Source organism: Convolutriloba macropyga, chromosome 5 (assembly GCF_964194025.1).
Source record: "Convolutriloba macropyga chromosome 5, txConMacr16.3, whole genome shotgun sequence".
NCBI classification, from domain to species: Eukaryota; Metazoa; Xenacoelomorpha; order Acoela; family Convolutidae; genus Convolutriloba; species Convolutriloba macropyga.
Window position 1 is genome coordinate 60,250,515 of NC_134472.1, and position 12,203 is coordinate 60,262,717.

A 12,203-nucleotide genomic window follows, 5' to 3' on the forward strand; every position below is an offset into this window, starting at 1 on the left:
ACCACCCCCACTGGCCATAGTGTTTCGTTTTATAACCCTCATCTGTTGAATCTCTCATTTCTTTCCAAATCTTTGTGATCTAAATAACATGTCAAACTTCCGTTATAGAAATTTTGTGTTAAGTATACTTATGTATAGACGTAAATTGGTTAAAGCAACTTTGATGTGAATAACTGGAATTAATGGTTATAACTATAACTGATAGCTATAAGCATTCAGAAAATACAAAGTTGTTTAATTGTCCATAACTGCAGTTAGTTTATCAATTGTTGACAGTGTTCGCCATTTCTTTTTGTCTAGAATACCACCGTTTGCCCCTTATAATTTGTCTGAAAAGGGCACTTAATTATCATCGATCCCTTTATTTTTCTTAGTGCGTTTCTTTTTGATTATAGCAGCAATATTTTGTCTTAATTTATTGCGATACCTGAAAGGTGTTCCTTTTGATAATTTTCTAAATGTTGGTATGAATAAAAGACGTCGTCTCTGGATACATTCCTCAAATAACTCGCCTTTCCAGTCCTTTATTAGCTTCTGACGATCTATTGAAATTAACATTTGCAAGGATTTTTTTGTTCCTTTTGACCTTCACTCGAAAATAGCTGTTACCTCTTTTTCGGAATGACTTTTTCACCTCACGAACTATTTCAGTGATTGAGATTTTTGCCTCGTTCTTACTTTTGATTTCGGTTCCTTTGTTGTTCACTATTTAAACATGCAGGTAGGCATGTTGTTTGTCAGCTTCAGTACTTCCCAATGTTTACGTTTCCGCCGTGGAAGGATTTTTCTCAACTTGCACGAGTATCTGAGACGTGTAACTGTTTCGACAAGCTTCACACGAGATAGGCAGTCCTCAGAGTTCTAAAAAGAAGTGTCAATGAGTGCCCGCAGAAGGAGTGACGGCAACGTTGTTCAAAATGTGAGTGACCCTTTTTGAGTTAGTATTGGACTTCAAGTCTAAGTAATTTTACCTTATTAGTTACCTTTTTGCGCTGAAATTTGACTTTGAATCGGAGGAGGTCTTTGCGAAAACCAGCTTTAATTTTGTGTGCTTTGTAGTTTCTCTGCTGATTAGCCGCCTCAACCATATCGCGGACTATTTGTTTTGCATATTCCTCTTGTTTATAACCGGATTTCTTTTTGAATTCACTGCAATTTCATGTTTGAATTTGTTTTGTTGCTTCTTCATGTTGATGAAATTCAACTGCTGCTATAAGTAACAATCTAGTCAAGTGGTATAGTCTTTCCTATTGGTAGAAAAATGTTTTCACGCTGTCTGTCGCATGATTCATGGCATTGTTAGCATGTAAATCAGTTCATTGCTCATACGGAATCTTGTTTGCATTGAGCGGAATTACCGCATTTCAAGTTTGTTCAAAGTTTTTTCAAAAGAACGCGCTTAGAGATCTATACAACGCCTATGCTTATAAGTCGCTACCGCATATGCTTATAGGTCAATGAGTATTGAAGTTTATGATATCAATATTCAAGTTTGCCAGAGTAAAAGGTGATTTGTATTATTGGAATCCGAACTGGAAACGCAGCCACAGTCTAATCATAAGACCCCAGTATCGTGTATGGGAAAATGTATTGTTTTATCAACCCGTGATTAAACATGTTTTTTATTGTTTGCCATTGAGTGCTTACTGTTTAAAATTTCGAGCTCTATAAATAAATCGACCTTTTATACCTCTTAATGAGCAGTAATGACTCTGAATCTTTAAAATGTCATCTTTCAAGCCTGTGGGTAAGGATGGTTTGTGCCGGTGATATTGAAAATTTGCTTTTTTATGCCTCCTATTGGGCGGTAACGACTCTGTATCTTTGAATCATTCAAGCCAGTGGGTAAGAGTGGGTTGTGCTAGTTATGTTAAAATTTGGCCTTTTTGTGCCTCATAGTCAGCAGTAATGGCTCTGAATCTTGAAAGTTTTATCATTCAAGCCTCTGGGCAAGAGTGTTTTGTGCCGGTAATCTTAAAAATTGGCCGTTTTTGCCTCCTAGTGAGCAGTAATGACTAAATCTTCGAACTTTCATCGTTGAAGCCTCTGCCCAAGCGTGGTTTGCGCCGGTTATCTTAAAACTTAAAAATCGGCCTTTTTGTGTCTGTTACTTAACATTATTGACTCATTGTTTTGGAGTTTACCTGCATCAATGGTTGTCACGTTACTCAATTAGTTCAAATTCATTTAACTGTTGGCGATTGTATTTGGGTTTAACCTACTTCAACTGTTAATTTTACCCAAATAACGAGGAAGACCACGGCTATGTTTTTTGAACACAAAAAAGTGTTCGTCTGCTGCAATTTGTGAGAATGTTTATGGGTGTTTTTTTACCTTTTTGCGATTCTTGTGATCCCGACTTTGAAGGCCGCGGCTCTGACAATGGCACTTTTCTTTGTCCAAAGTCACCTACGTGTCTCACTGATTCAAGAAAGCAAAAGCATCTAGATCTTGTCAAGAAAAGGTTGAGTGATCCTCTAATTAAGCAAAAAAATCTAGAATCTAACAGGAAGCGTCTTCGGGATCCGCACTGCGGAGCGAAAATCTTTGAAAACGTAAAAAAAAATGATCGCAAGATCCAGCTGCCAAGCAGAGGAATCTCAATGCAGTCAAGGAGCGGCAAAAAGATCCAGCGCTTCAAAAAAGAAACAGAGCTCAATCAGTTGCGTAAAGAAAAGGCCAAGGTAAAAGAAGGTCAGTTTTCTTCCATTGTGAAACCGTACGATGCATACATCAACGATTACTGCCAGGATTTCCAATGAACCTGTTGACTCAAGAGTTGAAAGATTTGAAAAGAGTTGAAAATCATCGAATAACATTTTGCGCTTAGTATTTGTTTTTATTCATAGCATGAGGAGACCCACTGGTGGACAGTTGGCTTGCAACGATGGAATTGTTAACGTTCCTAGTAATGTGCAGCTTTCAATCAGTACAGTTCTCAGGAACTGGAATTCGTCTGATCTTTTTGTGTGGAGCTCAAAAGGCATCTTCAGGATAACTATTCATACCTAAGTTCGTTCGTGCGACCAGGTTTTATTCAAGCGGCTTATTTTCTACGTTGTGCGCCTGAGTATCCGTCCTGGGGCATTCAATACATTAGTGAATGGAGTATCGAAGAAAACCGGATAAACCAAGAGCTGTCTTTGGACGCTGATGCAACAGCTAATGTTGAACATTATTCCCGAAGACGACCATGTTGATGAAGATGTACCGGGTGATCTGGATACTTTCGTCATTCAGATACCTATTAAGCCTCGCCTTCATTGAAAACTTTGCCTGGCACCAGCTGAACAAAACACGCCAGTTAGTCTATTCAGCAGCGAGTTTTCTGAAGAATTTGCGTATCCCTCTATTTGGGGGTCAGAAACGAGCTACCGCAAAATTTGTTTGTCCCGTACAGCCGGGTGAGTGGTAAAGCATTCGAGATTCAGTCAAACAATAAACGATTTTGGCAGAATAGATTGAACAGGTTGTTTAAAATTAGGAAGTTGCTGTTTTCACCGATGACAAAAAAGCCTTGGTGGCGCTTCGATAAAGATGCACAAAAGATTGCACCGTTAAAGACATTAAATCGGGCGTTTTTGTTGGCTGACCAGGGGTTTTCTTTCCTGTCGACAAAGGTTATCGCCAAGCTACTATAAGTCGTTGGAGAGAAATTATTTGGCCTGGATTCGGCAGCAAGGTAATCCGACTTTCTTTTTAACTTTCAGCATGCCTGAAGCACACTGTCCTGATCTTCAAGAATTCTGTATAAATCGAAATATTCCGAACAAATAGTCCCGAGCAATAATGAATTTTTGAAGTTATTTTTTTACGAGAAATCCAGACTAATTCGAAGATCCGGTATCCATTGTCCATTTTCATTAGAAATTACGATATTTTTTGAAAAGTTTTCCAGATTTCGAATCGGCCTGTGTGCAAAGTAACCGACCACTTCGGTTCTGTTGAGTACCAATTTAGGGGGTCGGCACACTTTCATCCGCTAGTATACGTGAAATGAGCACCAGACTTCGATGGAGATCTTGACAAATTAATTACAGATTTCGTTGACAAATGCTGCAGTGTATCACTTCAGCTACCAGATATAGATGGCATCAATAAAAGAAGACAAATTTACCTTCGAAGCTACAGCAATATCGGCATAAACAAACGTGTTACAAAGGCAATAGGAGCAAATGTCGTTTCGGTTATTCTCATCCGCCAATGAGAACGATGATAATTCGAGCATTCTCGACTGACACATCTAATGCTGAAGTGGTTTGTGCTCGTAAAAATTTTGCGAATATTATAAAATGCCTTGAATCATTAAGGAAAACTAACTGCACCATGTCATATTACGATATTCTTCAGAAGTGTAGTCTCAATGAATCCGACTACCTTGCTGCTCTCAAGTCCTCCCGACTTCAACCCATTTTTTGGAGCGTTATCCTAATTCAGTTAATGTAAATGCATACAACCCATTTTTGCTCCATCTTTGAAGAGGAAACATGGATTTGCAGTTTAAAAGATCTGTGTTTGGCGCTGCGAATTATATCTGCGGTTACCTTTCGAAGCCAAACAAAGCAATGAGTTACTTGATGCGTACAGCGAATCAGGAATTGAGGAAGCAACCAACAAACCCTTCATTAAAACAGCTCCGTTCATCAACACGCACTGTTGTTTTTATTCATGCGTCTCCACCAGATCATCGCTTCGTGATGTTGACGAGGAGTGAAGATATTGCTGATCTACAAGACTATAGTCATGTGTGCCTGGAAAATTTTCCAATGCGTTATTTACATTGGCCGGATAATGCTGAACATATCTGCTTGGCAGAATGGATGTCTGAATTCAAGATGGTTGATAACTCTAAGAACCGAGCATCAACAGGTGAAACATGACGCATTCGATAAAGGAGATCTCGGTTCAGAAAACGAAGTTGAAGAAAGTAATCTTGTTATACTGAAAGACAACTATAAGGTTCGTCAGATTAATAACAGCAAAAGTTTTCTAATAATCCGTTAGGTCAATTTCTCTGAAACGTCAAACCCTGAGAAATTTTATCGCGTTGCAAAGATGAATCGGATATCCTCGGAAATTTCATAAGCTACGTCGATCGTTATAATGAATTGAATAGTCAAATTGAGGTTTAACGGATGAAGTTCTGTTTCTGGCAGAATGAAGTAGAGATTGCTCTTAAAGAAGTTGCTGAAGAACCTGAATTAACTGAAGGGTCTGCAGCCACACGTGTGGCTCGAAACAATCTCTCCAGGGATGATGATGACATTTGTTACTGCTTTAGAAATATCACGCATTCTATCGATCTCGATCTTAGCAGGTTTCTGTGCATGCCAAGTTTTGACTCGCACGGGAAATACTACGAAATGATTGCATTGCTCAATGAGCGTTCAGAAAAATCCTTCTGGAGGTGCTTTTCGGCGAAGTAAATCGTTGTTTCTGCAATTCAGATTGTGAGAGCTCAAGCTTGTTGTTTTTGGCTGGCTGCGCTGGAACTTGGAAAAGCTTGTTAATTATGTTAGTACTTCAAATTTTCCCTACTATCTATTGTTGATAAGAAGCACACTGAAAGAAATGGCTGCACGGTCTGTGACCACATCTAGTGAGTTAAGTTTATTGTTGCTTTTCTGCTTTAGTTTGGTGTGTCAGGGAATAATTTGTCTCCCGTGATCATACTATTAATATTTCAAATCCCATTGTTAGTCTGAGTGCTTATACTGGAATGGCAGCAAAAAGAATCACAGGACCAACCTTGCATAGTCTCCTTGGGCTCTGTTTCGGAAGTTTTCTGCGTTCTGTGCGTGAAATTTTGTCGAGTACGCCCATCGCCTATCGCTGCAAGTTGTCACAATTGCAGGTTCTAATATTTGATGAGATATCTTTTGTAAGATGTAATTTTCATCAGTGTATTGATGAACGATTGCGAAATTTTATAACAGCTGGTAAACCCTTCGGTTGATGTTGTTTTCTGTTTTGGTGATCTCCTGCAATTAGAGCCAGTTCGTGACGGAAACGTGTTCGATTTGTGTAGCGGTGAGTATTCAAATTTAACCGAAGTAGTCTGATAATTTTTTGAAATGTTTGAGCTCAATGCGGAAAACACGACTCGTGGTGTCAACTTCTCAGTTGTCTTCCTGTCGGAAAGTTGCTTGCCGAAGATTTTAATAGACACAATAATCTTGTCGGTAAGCAGATACCGCATGGAAAGCCTCATGCTTGTAAGCTACGTTTCAAAGTGCGAGCTCATTATGAAAACACTTTGGCCAACCAAACAGGGGAAAAGTATTTAATACCTGACACTGACACTGTAAAAGGGGAGTTTGCGAGAAATGTTGAGCTGTCTCGAGAAGCAATAGAATTTGCCAAAACAATGCTTGAAGACAAAACATCAGGACTGGCATTGCTCTTGGTCGCATCAGTAGGCTTGACTTTTATTGTAACTGTGAACCTTGATAGAAAAGAGGGTCTGGTGAATGGATCATTGGGGAAACTCTTGGACATCAGCTTTGAAAACATGGCATTGAAGTTTATGTGGATTCGCTTTGAAGATGACATAACCGGAAATGAAGTCCGTCAAAAAATAAAGAGCTTTTACCCGACTTATGCTTCTTGGAATTGGGCACCTTTGTAAAAATCGGTCAGACGTTTCGTGTTGCAAACAGAAGAAATTACTCTAGCAGCTTCCTTCACTTCAAGCCTCGGCTCTGTCAATGCACAATTTTCGAAACAAAAATGCTTTCAACTGTTTAGCATCTGATTTTGAGAGCAAGACCGCTGTTCCAGCACTTCATTTTATGAGTCTGAGTAGATTTCCAACTGAATAAGGAAATTATATGATTGTTCATCTTTTCGCCGATCAAACTAAAGCGAATGAAAAAGCAATTGCTGAAATGGAGCGTTTAGAAAAAGAAGCTCCGTTGCAGTCCTCGTTCCCGTATCCTAAACGTGAAAGAGGGATTTTGAATTTTGCATTCGACAATGTTCAAAGCTTATCTAAGTATTACAACCTTATCAATGGGTCTGTAATTTATTCTGAAAGCGTTTTTGTAGCTTTTGCAGAGTTCGGATAATCTTGAACATATCTGCTCGGCAGAATGGATGTCTGAATTCAAGATGGTTGATAATTCTAATAACTGAGCATCAACAGGCTTAAAAATTGACGCATTGGATAAAGTAGATATCGGTCCAGAAAACGAAGTTGAAGAAGGTAATATTACTATTTTGAAAGACAAACATAAGGTTCGTCAGATTAAAAACAGCAAAAGTTTTCTAATAATCCGCTCTGTCAATTTCTTCTGAAATGTCAAATCCTGAGAAATTTCTTACCGCGAACAGTTAAATTTGTATGTTCCTTTTCGTTGCGAAACTGAATCGGATATCCTCGGAAATTGCTTAAGCTACGTCGATCGTTATAATGACTTGAAAAGTCAAATTGAGGTTGATTGGATGAAGTTCTGTTTCTGGAGGAATGAAGTAGTGATTGCTCTTAAAGAATTTGCTGAAGAACCTGAATTAACTGAAAGGTCTGCAGCCACACATGTGGCTCGAAACATTCTCTCCATGGGTGATCACGACATTTGTTACTGCTTAAGAAATATCACGCATTCTATCGATCTCGATGGTAGCTGGTTTCTGTGCATGCCAAGTTTTGACTCGCACGGGCAATACTACGAAATGATTGCATTGCTCAATGAGCGTCAAGAAAAGTTCCTTCTGGAGGTGCTTTTCGGCGAAGCAAATCGTTGTTTCTGCAATTCAGATTGTGAGAGCTCAAGCTTGTTGTTTTTGGCTGGCTGCGCTGGAACTTGGAAAAGCTTGTTAATTACGTTAGTCCTTCTAGTTACTCCTACTATATCTCTTGTTTATAAGAAGCACACTGAATGGAATGGCTGCACCTTCCGGAACTATAGCTAGTGACCTAAGTTAAAAATTAATGCTTTTTGCTTGAGTGTGGTGTATCAGTGGCTAATTCGTCTCTTCCGTGATCATACGATTCATATTTAAAGGCCCAGTGTTTGAGTGCTTATACTGGAATGGCAGCAAAAAGCATCAAAGGACCAACCTTGCATAGTCTCCTTGGGCTCAGTTTCGGAAGTTTTCTGCGTTCTGTGCGTGAAATTTTGTCGAGTACGCCCATCGCCTATCGCTGCAAGTTGTCACAATTGCAGGTTCTAATATTTGATGAGATATCTTTTGTAAGATGTAATTTTCTTCAATGTATTGATGAACGATTGCAAAATTTTATAAAAGTTGGTAAACTCTCCGGTTGAGTTTGTTTTCTGTTTTGATGATCTTCTGCAATTAGAGCCAGTTCGTGACGGAAACGTGTTCGAATTGTGTAGCGATGGGTTTTCAAATTTAACCGAATTAACCTGAAAATTTTTTGAAATGTTTGAGCTCAATGAGAAAATGATGGCCCGTTGTGTCAACTCTTCAGACGACCTCCTGTCAGAAAATTGCTTTCATTAGACACAATATACTTGTCGGTAAACAGATACCGCATGGAATGCCTCATGCTTGTAGGCTAAGTTCAAAAGTGCGAGCTCATAATGAAAACATTTTATTCAATCGTACTGGGGAAAAGTATCTAATACCCGACATTGACACTGTAAAAGGGGAGTTTGCGGGAAATGATGAGCTGTCTCGAGAAGCAATGTAAGTTGCCGAAACTATGCTTGAAGGCAAAACATCAGGACTGGCATTGTTTTTGGTCGCATCAGTAGTCTTGCCTTATATGGTAACTGTGAACATTGATAGAGAAGATGGTCTGGTGGATGGATCATTGGGGAAACTCTTGGACATCAGCTTTGAAATCACGGCATTGAAGTTTATGTGGATTCAGTTTGCAGATGACATAACCGGAAATGAAGCCCGTCAAAAAATAAAGAGCGTTTACCCGACGTAAACTTTTTGGAATTGGACACGCATTGTATAAATTGTTTGGACGTTTCGTGTTGCAAACAGAAGAAATTTTTCTAGCAGTTTATTGAAAGAGTTCAAGTTCCTTTACTTCAAGCCTCGGCTCTCTCAATGCACAAATTTTAAAGCAAAAATGCTTGCAACGGTTTAGTACCTGATTCTGAGAGCAGGACCGCTCTTCCAGCACTTCATTTTAAGAGTCTGAGTAGATGTCCAACTGAAGAAGGAAATTATATGCTTGCTCATCTTTTCGCCGATCAAATTAAATCGAATGAAAAAAAATTCTGAAATGGGGCTCTTAGAATAAGAAGTTCCGTTGTAGTTCTCGTTTCCGTATCCTAAACGTGAAAGAGGGAGGTTGAATATTGCATTCCACAATGTTCAAAATTTATCTAAGTACTTCAACCTTATCAATGTGTCTGTAATTTATTCTAATTCTGATGTAGCATTTGCAGAATCCGGATAATCCTAAACATATCTGCTTGGCCGAATGGATGTCTGAATTCAAGGTGGTTGATAATTCTAAGAACTGAGCATCAACAGGTTTAAAAATTGACGCATTGGATAAAGTAGATATCGGTCCAGAAAACGAAGTTGAAGAAAGTAATATTATTATTCTGAAAGACAAACATAAGGTTCGTCAGATTAAAAACAGCAAAAGTTTTCTAATAATCCGTTCTGTCAATTTCTCTGAAACGTCAAACTCTGAGAAATTTCTTATGGCGAGCAGTTAATTTTGTATATTCCTTTTCGTTGCAAATATGAATCGGATATCCTCGGAAATTTCTTAAGCTACGTTGAGCGTTATAATGACTTGAACGGATGAGGTTGAGGTTGAACAGATGAAGTTCTGTTTCTGGCAGAATGAAGTAGAGATTGCTCTTAAAGAAGTGGCTGAAGAACCTGAATTAACTGAAAGGTCTGCAGCCACTCCTGTGGCTCGAAACATTCTCACCATGGGTGATGACGACATTTGTTACTGCTTAAGAAATATTACGCATTCTATCAATCTCGATGGTAGCAGGTTTCTGTGCATGCCAAGTTTTGACTCGCACCTGCAATACTACGAAATGATTTCATTGCTCAATGAGCGTCAAGAAAAATTCCTTCTGGAGGTGCTTTTCGGCGAAGTAACTCGTTGTTTCTGCAATTCAGATTGTGAGAGCTCAAGCTTGTTGTTTTTGGCTGGCTGCGCTGGAACTTGGAAAAGCTTGTTGATTACGTTAGTACTTCAACTTTTTCATACTATGTCTCTTTTTTTTAAGAAGCACACTGAATGGAATGGCTGCAACTTCCGTAACTACATCTAGTGACTTAAGTTAAAAAAAATAATGCTTTTTGCTTGAGTGTGGTGTATCAGGGTTAATTCGTCTCTTCCGTGATCATAAGATTCATATTTCAAAGCCCAGTGTTTGTCTGAGACTATTCCTGGGATGGCAGTAAGTAGCATTAAAGGAACAACTGTGCATAGTCTCCTTGGGCTCAGTTTCGGAAGTTCTCTGCGTTCTGTGCGTGAAATTTTGTCGAGTACGCCCAACGTCTATCGCTGCAAGTTGTCACAATTGCAGGTTCTAATATTTGACGAGATATCTTTTGTAGGATGTAAATTTCTTTAATGTATTGATATTATTTTTCTGAAAGACAAACATAAGGTTCGTCAGATTAAAAACAGCAAAAGTTTTCTAATAATCCGTTCTGTCAATTTCTCTGAAACGTCAAACCCTGAGAAATTTCCTATGGCGAGCAGTTAATTTTGTATATTCCTTTTCGTTGCAAATATGAATCGGATATCCTCGGAAATTTCTTAAGCTACGTTGATCGTTATAATGACTTGAACGGATGAGGTTGAGGTTGAACAGATGAAGTTCTGTTTCTGGCAGAATGAAGTAGAGATTGCTCTTAAAGAAGTGGCTGAAGAACCTGAATTAACTGAAAGGTCTGCAGCCACACCTGTGGCTCGAAACATTCTCACCATGGGTGACGACGACATTTGTTACTGCTTAAGAAATATCACGCATTCTTTCAATCTCGATGGTAGCAGGTTTGTGTGCATGCCAAGTTTTGACTCGCACCTGCAATACTACGAAATGATTTCTTTGCTCAATGAGCGTCAAGAAAAGTTCCTTCTGGAGGTGCTTTTCGGCGAAGTAAATCGTTGTTTCTGCACTTCAGATTGTGAGAGCTCAAGCTTGTTGTTTTTGGCTGGCTGCGCTGGAACTTGGAAAAGCTTGTTGATTACGTTAGTTTTTCAAGTTTTTCATACTATGTCTCTTTTTTTTATAAGAAGCACACTGAATGGAATGGCTGCACCTTTCGTAACTACATCTAGTGACCTAAGTTAAAAAATTAATGCTTTTTGCTTGAGTTTGGTGTATCAGGGTTAATTCGTCTCTTCCGTGATTATAAGATTCATATTTCGAAGCCCAGTGTTTGTCTGAGACTATTCCTGGGATGGCAGTAAAAAGCATTAAAGGAACAACTTTGCATAGTCTCCTTGGGCTCAGTTTCGGAAGTTCTCTGCGTTCTGTGCGTGAAATTTTGTCGAGTACGCCCAACGACTATCGCTGCAAGTTTTCACAATTGCAGGTTCTAATATTTGACGTGATATCTTTTGTAGGTTGTAAATTTCTTTAATGTATTCATATTATTATTCTGAAAGACAAACATAAGGTTCGTCAGATTAAAAACAGCAAAAGTTTTCTAATAATCCGTTCTGTGAATTTCTCTGAAACGTCAAACCCTGAGAAATTTCTTATGGCGAGAAGTTAATTTTGTATAATCCTTTTCGTTGCAAATGTGAATCGGATATCCTCGGAATTTTCTTAAGCTACTTTGATCGTTATAATGACCTGAACGGATGAGGTTGAGGTTGAACAGATGAAGTTCTGTTTCTGGCAGAATGAAGTAGAGATTGCTCTTAAAGAAGTGGCTGAAGAACCTGAATTAACTGAAAGGTCTGCAGCCACACCTGTGGCTCCAAACATTCACCATGGGTGATGACGACATTTGTTACTGCTTAAGAAATATCACGCATTCTATCAATCTCGATGGTAGCAGGTTTCTGTGCATGCCAAGTTTTGACTCGCACCTGCAATACTACGAAATGATTTCATTGTTCAATGAGCGTCAAGAAAAGTTCATTCTGGAGGTGCTTTTCGGCGAAGTAAATCGTTGTTTCTGCAATTCAGATTGTGAGAGCTCAAGCTTGTTGTTTTTGGCTGGCTGCGCTGGAACTTGGAGAAGCTTGTTGATTACGTTAGTACTTCAAGGAAAAGCTTGTTGATTAC

At 38.9% G+C, this 12,203-nt stretch overlaps 1 protein-coding gene across 1 annotated transcript in view; it reads left to right on the plus strand.

The window, feature by feature from the left end:
- Window positions 1-12,203, plus strand: part of LOC142339509 (uncharacterized) — a 95,765-nt gene that overhangs the window by 66,883 nt on the left and 16,679 nt on the right. The window lies entirely within an intron of this gene.